Source organism: Eumetopias jubatus, unplaced genomic scaffold, assembly GCF_037043125.1.
Source record: "Eumetopias jubatus isolate StellerSeaLion01/CBP00866 unplaced genomic scaffold, mEumJub1_p1.0 scaffold_2, whole genome shotgun sequence".
In the NCBI taxonomy this organism is placed as follows: Eukaryota; Metazoa; Chordata; class Mammalia; order Carnivora; family Otariidae; genus Eumetopias; species Eumetopias jubatus.
Genome location: NW_028274808.1, coordinates 168,142,460 through 168,154,651, shown reverse-complemented (window position 1 = coordinate 168,154,651; position 12,192 = coordinate 168,142,460).

The window sequence follows — 12,192 nt, the reverse complement described above, 5'->3', positions numbered from 1 at the left end:
TGGGGAGATGACCCTGAGGGCACAGCAAAGTGATTCCTATGTCACAGTATTATTTCACTGCTAACAGATTCACTGACAATATTAAATCAAGGCATTTCATTTTTCCAGCAGGAATAATGACATTATCCATGAAAACCTGCTTTCTTTATTGTCCACCAAGGAGCCAGAGAATTATTTCAGTGGGCCCTGTTGGTTTAGAAAACACTGTGGCTGGAAAGTGACTGAAGTATAACTCTAGGAAACCCCATAAACATTTTATCCAGCACTACACTCCCACTTTATATGAGCCAGCATGAATTACTATCCCGAGCTCTGATCCTGGAGCATTCGGCAGTTCCTCCTGAATCCATGAGAAGTTGTGATAATATTTCATGTTTTCCAATACTTTGAAGACTAAGAAGCTACACCTTGTTTATATGATAACACTCTGGGAAACAAGTGGAGTGTTTGATTAGCGAAATGTGGAATGCCTATTCTGAAATGATCCAAGAAAAGGAGGAATAATCAAGGTAATTTGCCTTACCAAACAGTAAAATTCACTATAAGATAAAAATAAACAAGTACTTATCTTGGGCAAGAATTAATAAACTAATTATAATTAACACAGCAAAGTATATGGCCCAGAAATAGACCCAAATAAGCATGAAAATTTTAGTGTATAATAATAATGGTATCACAAATCAGTGGCTAAAGGAGGAAGAGTTGTCACCTCTACACAATAAAATTAATCCCAGATGAATTAAAGTGTTAAGTGAGAAAAAAAAAGAAAGAATGATAGGTTTAAATGTGTTCAAATACATAATAAAGGGAATTTTAGGCAAAATTTAAAAGTGATGAAAAACTGGGGAAACTATTCCCAACAAATAAGCCAAAGGTTAATTTCTTCAACATAAGAAGCCCTTTGCAAATCAATAGAAAATGGGCAAAAGGACATTAAAAAGCTGGACATAAAAGAAATATAAATGGCCAGTAAACATGAAAAAAATGTTCAACTGTACTGGTGATCAAAGAAATATAAATTAAAACAACAGTAAGATAAGACTCTCCCACACCCCCAAGATAGAAAGTCATTCAATTATACTAAGAACTAAAAACTTCCATATCACAAAAAAAGTTTTTAAAAGGCTACAAACCAAGACAAGTTATGTCACAGGTACAACCAACAAAGAATTAGTATCCAAACTGTATAAGGAACTTCAAAATATCAGTAAGAAAAATACAAATAGGTCAATTAAAATAATGGACAAGAAACCTGAAGAGTGAGATCATAGAAAATATGAACAGCAAGAAAAAGCAAAAATATATTCCATTTCATTAAGAAGAAAATGCAAATTAAAACCATTACGAGATATCATTTTATGCCCACCAAATTGATAAATATTTAAAGCTTTGATGACACCAAGCATTGGTGAAGATATGAAGCAATGGAAACTCAAACACTGCTGATAAAAATGCATGTTGGTAAGAGGTTAATATCAAAAATATATAAAGAACTTACACAACACTAAAAAAACAACTAATCTAATTTAAAAATGGGTGGAGAACCTGAATAAACATTTTTTCCAAAGAAGACATGCAGATGGGCAACAGACACATGAAAAGATGCTCAACATCACTCATCATTTTCCTAATCTCATTTCCTATCTCATTGTGATATCAGCTCACACCTGTCAGAATGGTGAAAATAAAAAACACTTAGAAACAAGTGGTGAGGATGTGGAAAAAAGGAACCCCTCATGCACCGTTGGTGGGAATGCAAATTGGTGCAGCCACTGTGGAAAAGAGTATAGAAATTCCTAAAAAAAAAATTAAAAATAGAACTACTATGTGATCCAGTAATTCCACTACTGGATATTTATCCAACAAAACAAAACAAAACAAAAACACTAATTCAAAAAAATACATTGACCCCTATGTTTATTGCAGCATTATTTAACAATAACCAAAATATAAAAGCAACCCAAGCATCCATTGATAGATGAATGGATAAAGAAGATGTATACACACACACACACACACACACACACACACACACACACACACACACACACGCACACAGAGGAATATTATTCAGCCATAAAAAAGAATGACAACTTGCCATTTGCAACAACATGGATGGTCCTAAAGTGAAATAAGTCAGCCAGAGAAAGAAAATACCATACGATTTCACTCCTATATGGAATTTAAGAAACAAAACAAATGAACAACAACAACAACAACAAAAAAGAGACAAACAAAAAACCCCACTCTTACATACAGAGAACAAAATGGTGGTTGCCAGATTGCAGAGGTGGTGTGAAATAGATTTTTTTAAAGAATATATATTGGGGGGTGGCTGGGTGGCTCAGTTGTTAAGTGGCTGCCTTCAGCTCAGGTCATGGTCCCAGGGTTCTGCAATCGAGTCCCGCATTGGGCTCCCTGCTCAGTGGAGAGCCTCCTTCTCCCTCTCTTGTGTTCCCTCTCTTGGTGTCTCTCTCTCTGTCAAATAAATAAATAAGATCTTTTAAAAAATAAAGAATATATATTGGTAAATAATTCTGCATTAACTAGTGAAACTGATGAAGCTCATACCCCTTAATGTAGCAATTCCACTTCCAAAACGTAACTACCTTAGCCTAAACTCTAGAGAAACAAAAAACTCTCACAAATGTCCTCCATGAGACATGTTCAAGAATGACCCTCTCAGCACTGTTTGGATATAAATTATGCCATCTCATCTGAGCAGTGAAAAATGAGCAAACTACAAAGTGTACACATACATTTGGATGACTCTCAGGAAAAAATAATAGGTTAAAATAACAAGCCGCCACATGCTCAATTGGGCAGCACATAACTAAAAATAACAAGACACCCCATATGACATACACTGTGACACCATTGACATAAAGTCCAAAGACAATAGAAAACAGCATTAGAGTCTCCTGGGAGGTACATAATATGTGATAAAAGTATAGCAAAGCAGAGGAATAATATAAAATTCAGGATTTGGGGTCAGAGCGGGGGAATGCTGTCAAGTGTACACTGGGAATATCAACTTTACTGCCTTTTTATTTTTTATTATTCATAAGTTCTGTTTTGAGTACCTTCAGTCTTACTAGATATTACCAAACTGCTTTTTTTTAAAAGATTTTATTTATTTATTTATTTGAGAGAGAGAATGAGAGATAGCATGAGAGGGAAGAGGGTCAGAGGGAGAAGCAGACTCCCCGCCGAGCAGGGAGCCCGATGTGGGACTCGATCCCGGGACTCCAGGATCATGACCTGAGCCAAAGGCAGTCACTTAACCAACTGAGCCATCCAGGCGCCCCTAAACTGCTTTTTTTTAAGATTTATTTTTTTTTTTAGAGAGAGTGCACACAAGCAAGTGGGGAGAGGGGCAGAGGGAGAGGAGAGGGAGAGGAGAGAGAGAATCCTGAAGCAGACTGCCTGCTGAGCAAGGAGCCCAGTGTGGGGCTCGATCCCACAGCCCCGAGATCATGACCTGAGCTGAAATCAGGAGTAGGATGCTCAACTGACTGAGCCACCCAGGCGCCACCCCAAACTGCTTTTTTTTTTTTTAAAGATTTTATTTATTTATTTGACAGAGAGAGACACAGCGAGAGAGGGAACACACGCAGGGGGAGTGGGAGAGGGAGAAGCGGCTTCCCGCTGAGCAGGGAGCCCGATGTGGGGCTCGATCCCAGGATCCCGGGATCATGACCTGAGCCGAAGGCAGACGCTTAAAGACTGAGCCACCCAAGCGCCCTCCAAACTGCTTTTTAAAGTGATTGTTTCTACTAATCTGGTAACAATGTGTGGAAGATCCATTCCCCCATTCCCCCAAATTTGGCTGTGTCAGGCTTCTTAATTTTTGCCTGTCTGGTGGGAGGAAAATGGTGCTTCATCATTTTGATTAGCATTCCCCTGACTACTGGTAAAACTGAGCATATTTTCACATCTTTATTGAGCAGTTCAGTTTCACTTCTGTGAATTGCCCATTCATTTATTTTGACAATTTTCCTATTTAATTGCTTTTCTTCTTTTTTTTTATTACTTTTTAGGGATTTTGTGAAGATTCTAGAACCTACTTCTTTATCAGTCACATGCATTTCAAATGCTTCTCTCAATCTGTGGCTTGTCTTGTGAATTTCATCATATCTTTCAACAGTCAATTTTTAATTTGACATAGTAAATATATGAATATTTGTACATGTTTTGTGCTTCTTGAGTCTCATTTCAGAAATCCTTCACTACAATCCTATAAAGATATTCTGCTACCTACTCTTAAAATTTTTTAAAGTTTTGAATTTCACATTTGGATCTTAATCAAGTAAAGTAGGGTCTAATGTTTTCCCCCTTTGGATAGTCTGTTTTCCCAGAACCACTTATGAAATAACTCATCCTTTGTTCTGCTTATTTGTAATGTCACTTCTGTGAGAGGCTGTTTTGCATAAGTCTGAGAGTCTGTTTTGGAACGTTTCTCTATTCCATTTGGTCTTTTTGTCTATCCTTACGCCAATATTGCACTTCTTAATTAGTATATTTTGAGATTAAGCCTTGATATATTGAAGGGCAAATTTCCTTCCTTTCTCAAAATTGTCTTGGTCATTTTTGGACTTTACTCCACCATATGAATTTTCAGGTAAACTGTAAAGTTTCTCAAAATTGCCTCTTGGGATTTTGATCAAAATTGAACTTATAGACTATAATTTTCTAATTGGTTTTGTTAGTATACAAAAATACCACCTTTTTTTTTCTAAAGATTTTATTTATTTATTTGGCAGACAGAGATACAGCGAGAGAGGAAACACAAGCAGGGGGAGTGGGAGAGGGAGAAGCAGGCTTCCCGTGGAGCAGGGAGCCCGATACGGGGCTCGATACCAGGACCCCAGGATCATGACATGAGCTGAAGGTAGATACTTAACAACTGAGCCACCCAGGCGCCCCAAAATACTACCTTTTTAATGTTAGTCTTGGACAAGCAACTTTGTGGGACTCTATTATTAGTTGTAACACATTGTTTATCGTTTCTCAGGCATCTTCTATGAGGTCAATCATTATCTACAAATAAAGATTATTTTGTCTCTTTCCAATTACACCTTCATTTTTTCATGTGTTATTGTATTGTTAAGATGACTAGTAAATGGTGATAATGAGTATCCTTGTCTCACATTGTTATTTTCTAAATTATTTCATTTTTAAATTTTATTTATTTGTTTTTAATACTTGTTAGTGAAGTATAGTTGACATACAATGTTATATTAGTTTCAGGTGTACAGCATGGTGATTTGACAATTCTATATATTATTCAGTGCATCCCACCATAAGTGTAGTCGCCATCTGTCTCCATATAATGTTATTACAGTATTAAGTATATTCCCTGTGCTTTTGTACTTTTGTACTAAAATCGCACTGTTATTTATATTGACAAAACAATTAGAAAACATTCTAGGTATCTAGCGATAGGGAAATAGTTGTGAAAATTATCATCATTACAATAACATTCTACCATTGAAAAATTGCATTTTCAGAAAACATTTCATTTAAATTGTTAAAATACTGACACTGAAGGGGCACCTGGGTGGCTCAGTTGGTTAAGCATCCCACTGATGATTTCGGCTCAGGTCATGATCTCAGGGTCATTGAGATCCAGCCCCCTGTCAGGCTCCACACTCAGCGGGGAGTCTGCTTGAGATTCTCTCTCTCTCTGCACCTCCCCCTGCTCATGCACGCTGTCTCTCAAATAATAATAAATAAATAAATCTTAAAAAATACACTAAGATACTACATTAAAAAGCCGTGATATCAAATGATACTTATGATTCAAGTTTTATAAGTAAAATATATATCCCATATATTTTGTATTCTATATGTAATGCAAGTGTCCCCAGCTTTCAAGACTTACAGGATTGAGTTTCCCCATAATATCAAATATAAATCCATGCCCCATCCTACAGGGCTCCGGGAAGTATGGTCCTCTCTTCAGTTACTCATGATGGCCTTCAGCGTGTTCCGGTTGTGGTTTTCCACCTTCCATCCTTCCACAGCTGCCACCAGCTGCTTCTTCAGGCTCTTTTGCCTATTTGGTCATTCTCTTGATACTGAAGCCCCAAACATGGACACAACCAATCACTTCTTTATTCTTCAGACACCAGCTAACAGAGGACTCTTGTAGTTTAATCGACTTAAATATGGCTTAAGGATAGCATAGCCAAATTACAAGGCAAGAAAGAAAAAACACCAAATTACAATTCATGTGTCATTGCTCTTAAAATCCATTGGCCACACCTGTTTGCAGGGAGTCATGCCTTTTCCTCCTCCTTAGCTGTGGCCTCTGGTCAGCTGTGGCATGAAAGACACACTCAACTAGAGTTTGCTCTTTCATCCTATGTCTCTTCCCCTCATTCCCCACTCCTGCCCCTTGGAATTCTCCCCTTATATATGAACATGCTAGAGGAATCAGATCAAGTCAGCCATTAGCATGATGATTTCTTAGGGCTACCCTCAGTCCACAGTGAAAGCAGCCTTTACCTTACCAAATGTCTCAGTTAACATCTCAACCTAAAGAAGGAGCACAGACGCTGGAGTTGGAATGTCCAGGTTCAGAGTCCAGCTCCACCACTAATTACACATGACCTTGGGTAAGTTGTTTATCTTCTCTGTACATTAGACATGAGGCATAATAGAACATACCACATAGTGTTATTGTGAGAATTGAATCGGAAAATGTATTTAAAATAGGACATATTCTGGCATACAAAAAATGTTCACAGTATCCACTAGCATTGGTATTACCCTGTGTTGGTAGTAATATACCAAAAGTTATAGCAGTAAAACTACTCTACCATTATTCAGGGCTATAGTATGAAAAAAGCTCCTGCGGAACTTGTATCTCTATGGCTAGACAGGCTTATCAGTATAGCTCTTCTGAGAAAAGAGTCTACCCCCCAAATAAACCCTAGCCTACATCATTAGGGCCACAAAGAGTGCAGAAATATTCACAAACCATTGTGCAAAATAAATATGTACTAACTCAAAAAGAAATAAAATATTGAAATACGTAAACCAAAATACTGATAGCAGTTGTTTCTGATTAGTGAGATTATGGGTGATTTTTATTCTATCTGCATGCTTTTGTGTGTTTTGCCCACACTGACCATCTATTGCTTTTATAATATGAAAAAATCAGAACATTACAAAATATAGAAAGAAAGCCTTCTTCTAAATCCACACCAGATAAGACAGTTTATTAGAATTTATTCAATTACGAAATTCTACAACGAAATGTAGTCTTGGCTTAAACAAAGAGAGAATTCATCTTGGTATTTGGTCCTGGCAGAGCTTTGCCATTGTGTGGCCCTGTTACTGTTCTGGGAGTGGCCTGCGAGCTTTTCAGCTGCAGCCCCTTCGTGCAGTAATTAGAGTTCTATTCCCCTGGGGCTGACTCAGATCTTAACATGAACTTGTAGCTGACACCAGATCCACATCTCCATTTGCAGCATTCACCCTCTCGCCTTCAAAGTGGGTTGCAAAAAATGCTTCCATAAAACTTACGTCAGTTATCTAAAACCACAGTGTTAACACTTTCCAAGTTCATTATGACCTCGTATTTGCATAGCCGAATGTACTTTAAGATGGGAAAAGGGATCCAGGTAGAGGTTAATGGCAAATGTCCTCTGCCCTCAGAAAGACGACAATTAAGATGAATCAGAGGCTTCGGATCCTGAATCAGATCTGCTCTCCTTGAGAAAATAGCTTGAGAGCATTTTTCTATCCTGCTAGTCCTTGAAAAAAAAAAATGGCAAAGCTTTTCTTACTGTTTCTGTCATGGAACAGAATCCTAGGAACATCTAATAACAAAGGCTGACAAAAGACGGGCAGATAAGAGAGTCCTAGAAAACCGGTAATTTGACATGGATGAGCATCTCCCAAAGTGTGTTCCTCAGAGGTATGATACGAAATACTCTTCAAGGAAAGAATTCCATGGTCAAACACGTGTGAAAAGTATGGCATATCCTTTTTCTTAGAGATACAGAACACAAATTAAAGGCCCGAGCAGTTCTGCAGTAGCCCATTTAAATGTGTTAAATCCACATTTTCCTAAACATATTTCATCAGGAAACTCTATTCCAGACTCTTCTCAAAAAATCCTCTGACACTTGTGTTCCACCGACTACACTTGGGGAAACATTAACTGAACACTTAATACATTTGGGAAATCGTGCAAGTGCCTTGATAATAGGCAGACATGTTTTTTTAATTCTTAGACCATTTTTGAATTCTTAATGTCCAACCTCAAGAATGGCAACAATAAATCCAATGGGGATACTTGCATCTGGAACCTATGAGAGTAGGAAGCAAAGGCTGATAAAAGGGAAGAGCCAGATGTAATGTATGGTGATTAGGATAACAATAAAAATTAAAAAAAAAAAAAAAGGGAAGGGCCAGGGCCACTGTGGGAATGGCTGGAATTCATTAGCACTTTTGATTCAGGGGTCGACTTCTGCTAAGAGAGTTCCAATGGAAAGTAGTGCTTCCATTAGGAACTCTGTCAAGAATATGGCTGAAGTATTTATTTCTCAGTGCAGGAATAATAATTCCTCAAATACAACATTTGTGATACGTCAGGAGACTGAATCCTGAAGGAAAGAGTAATTTCCCTATCTAAATGTCCTTCTCCCTCTTCCCCTCACCCAGCACTCAGGAGGGAAGCCTCGAACGCTAGGACCCAAAGATCTCGAGCATTGTACCTTGTCCAGAGGGCCGCTGGCCCTCAACGGATCCTAGAACGTGTATAACCACCTTGAGCTAGATTTCCGGAGAACAGACAACAAGCATGAGGGAGTATTGTATCTGTCCTGAAAGACAAAGGAAAGAATGTGTGAAAGTCAGGAAGCCGGCGAAAGGAGCTGATACTGGTCATCTATTTGACCTGCTAAACCAGATTCTATTCTGGATCATCTCATTTGGTGTTTAGAAGAATATCCAACAGACACCATTGTGTTTTCTATTTGGAGAATCTTTTGAATGGCAGAGTTTATCACTTGCCCTTGTCTAACTTATTAGTTTATTTTTTTAAAAGATTTTATTTATTTATTTGAGAGAGAGAGAATGAGAGATAGAGAGCACGAGAGGGAAGAGGGTCAGAGGGAGAAGCAGACTCCCCGCTGAGCAGGGAGCCCAATGCGGGACTCGATCCCGGGACTCCAGGATCATGACCTGAGCCGAAGGCAGTCGCTTAACCAACTGAGCCACCCAGGCGCCCTTATTAGTTTATTTTTGTAAAAGGGGGGGGGAGTAAGGTCAAGAAATATCTGTTTCTTTAATAAATCATTTAATAAAACATTTTGGTTGTTTTGGTAAAACATTTGTGGTAGTTCCCAGCTTCAGTTGCTTATCTTTATCCCCTTGTGTAGAATTTGAGAATGATTTTTTTTAAAAGATTGTATTTATTTATTTGACAGTGAGAGAGGGAACACAAGCAGGAGGAGTGGGGAGAGGTTTCCCACTGAGCAGGGACCCTGACTCAGGACTCAATCCCAGGACCCTGGGATCATGACCTGAGCCAATGGCAGACGCTTAACCAACTGAGCCACCCAGGCACCCTGAGAATTTTTGACTCTGAATTGAACTAGTATGCACATCAGTATACTTTTATGTGAGTCAGAGAAGAAAAGCCTGAGTAACATAAATGAGGAAACTCTTGAACAACCTCACAATCTCTCCTTCCGTAATAGCTCTCCAAAAGGGGCCTCAATAAAAACACAGAGATTTCTAATAACTTTAAAGTCACTATTGTGTTCTTCACTGCCTATCGTAACAGATATCCCAAAGATGGGGACTCTTGAATCCAGTCTCCCAGAGTAGCCTTCCCAACATCCATCCTACAGTAGTCATGTTGTGTAGGTGAAATTAACCCCTCCAACAGCTCCAGGGCTCTGGTCTGATTGATATGATCCATCAGGATAATCACAGCCCCTCGCCATGGATATTGGTTCCAGTGGCTTTGGCGTAAGCCAATCAATGGCTCAATCAGCAGGAATCTCAGAACTTTTGTTAGATAGTTGAGGAAAACCTTCTATCTTTCTCTGAATAGGAGAAAGGAAGCATGTGGACCTAACTGTACTGACAGATATCCTATAACCCTAAGGGGTTCAGCCTTAGGATGAAGCCCATACTGTAGATGGCAGATATAGCTCTGAAAAAGTAGAAGAAACAGAGTCCCCAGTGATATCATTGAGCTAACCAGTTCTGAAACTCACACTACTGCAGTTTCATGAAATCTATTAATTCCTTTATTATTTAATCTGATGTGAGTTGGCTTTTCTGTTACTTGGAATGGGAAGCTTCCTAGTTGAGGCAGAAATATTGGGCTATGGCACACCCATAAAATCACATTAAAATCAACACAGGTGCTTACAATTCCATTCCTGGTAGTACTTGGAATTTTTGAAAAAAAAATAATATTACACTTATTTTAAGGTCAAAATTTAATAGGTTCTATAGTTTTTTCTTAGTAACACCTTCTTGGCCTTTAATATCATTTTTTTTTAAATAATATCATTGGTTTACCTTTCTTCTTGTTTATTCTTCAACACCAACCTCCTGACTTTCCTATTTAGGGGGTAACAAAAACAAGGGGAAGAAGTTTGATATCTCTTTTTAAGTCAACACAGTTACTTCTACCTCATAAAAAATCCTAGAAAGTTGGCTCTATTGATAGGGTGTGGCAGGTCTCCTACTTACAAGGGGCCTATCTAAGCAATGAAGTTCAGTTACTCCTCAGGCTAACCAAGTAATGGAAAACATGTGTGCCAGCCCAATTTTGCTGAAAAACAAACAAAAACATAGCCAGGTGTGGTCAAATCCAAATCCATGGTTTCCCCGCCCCCCAAAAAATTCCACATTGTATTTCTTTGATTTTCTAAGAATCATATTGCTTTCTCAATCAACCTTTCCTGGAGCTGGAAGGCTAACCAATATGGAAAAAATGTAATATTTAATATTCAGATATTGAAGTCTGGGGCTGAAAGGCCTCTATAGGCAGGTTTCTTCTGGGTCCTTTGGAAAGCATACTACGGTTTTCCTTCTTCAAGCCACAAGGCAATTCTCCAATTGACAATATTTGGGCCAAAGCACCAGAAAAATGAATTGTGTGTATAAGACAACACGTACGTACTTAACCCAGAGATTCATAGTATTTATTTCAGAGCCAAGGTGGTTCCCTTCAGCAACCTGTGCTATAGTTGGTAGCCCACCGGGCAGAATTAGCGAGAGGTTAAAAGAGTTATTTCTACTTGGTGACTAACCCCATTTGATTGTCTTAAGTGTGTCTGGCTTCTAGAGTGTGCTTTTATTTTGGATGATTATGAATGTTCCAAGTGGACTCATTGCAGCCACCTGGCTTAAGGACTGTAAGGCACTTCAGAAATCAAATTTCAGGAAAGAAGATTGGTTTGAGAAACAATGAACAAGGAGAAATCTTCTCTTTGCAGAGCTGCTGTGTGTCAAAGTTTATCCTCATTATATTATGGCAGGAAGAAAAGAACAAATTAAGACATTTAACTGCTTAAAATTTGAGACCCAATTACATTTAACACTGCAAATCTTGTTATAGGACCTGTGGGCTTACCTTTTCCCTGTGTGAAGTCTGGTGTACGTTAGCAAATAACATTTTTTAAAAATCATGGAATGGATCTGAGCTAAGTGGATAATTACCACTACACATTCTCTGCCATATAAAAGAAGATCCTGTAGGATCCAAAGAATTTTATAATTCTATCAAAAGTCCTTAAAAAGAAGACCTTAAAATATGCTTCTTCCCTGCCCACCATGGCTAGCGCCAGCATGCTTTAAATTAATAGCAATTAGATAACCGCACAAGTTCTAATTTCTAATATCAGGGGTCATTCAAATGCTCAAACTATCCTTTTAAATTGGCTCCCATAGTGAAAGAACCATTAAGGGCTTAGTGATGTTCCAAGAACTCTTCCAGAGAGAGAGAGAGAGGGAGAAGTAGGGAGAGAGAGGGAGACAAGGAGGGAGGGAGAGAGAAAATTGGCTCCTTTTCTTTGGCCAGTAACCCATGTTTTAATTGAATTTTGATGAGATGATGGATGTTGTACTGTATTCCAAGTCTATATGCTAAATTAACAAGGCTGTCTGCTTAGTTTCCTCTTTTGAAGGTGTACTGAGATGAGTTTCTGCTAATTC